Source organism: Limulus polyphemus, unplaced genomic scaffold, assembly GCF_000517525.1.
Source record: "Limulus polyphemus unplaced genomic scaffold, Limulus_polyphemus-2.1.2 Scaffold1718, whole genome shotgun sequence".
NCBI classification, from domain to species: domain Eukaryota; kingdom Metazoa; phylum Arthropoda; class Merostomata; order Xiphosura; family Limulidae; genus Limulus; species Limulus polyphemus.
In genome coordinates this window covers 40,827-41,435 of record NW_013667328.1, presented here as the reverse complement: position 1 = coordinate 41,435, position 609 = coordinate 40,827, and positions in this window count along the sequence as shown.

Genomic DNA, 609 nt, shown 5'->3' with positions numbered 1-609 from the left:
CTGCATGTTCTTCCTATTTACGTACATTTGTGCTTAAAAGTTGGCAATGAATAATAACCGTCCACCCGTATGATTATTTTGAAAACTTGAGCTGGATACTGCTAATCTAGTTTGCTTGGCCTAACCAATACTTATGTGTCTGCACGTACTTTCACCCTATAGTTTTGCTGCTCTAAATCAGACGTCTTTAATCCGAATGACAAAAAACTAAAAACGGCCAACTTTTTCTCTTCGGTGAAGCTGTAGTAAAAATCTTAGACCGATAGCTCACGTGATTTTTTGCGTAGGTGTGCGCAAAAAGTTTTTCAAAATTGAGCGATTGATATTGAATAACTTTGCACATGTGGCTTATACTTAGACAAAATCTGATACCTAATTGTAGGTTGTCAAGAGCTTTTAGTGTACCAAATTAGAAAAAAAATCCATAAAAGTTAAAAATGTTTTTCTATCAAATAAAGTTTCCGTACTTTCAGTGCGAAGAAAAATAAAGGAAGGCATTCAATTAAAATTGGAGAATTTATATCACATGTATTTTTTAAAGGGTTGCCTTTAAATTTGGTGTATATATATATATATATATATATATATATATATGTAGTGTAGAGTTAC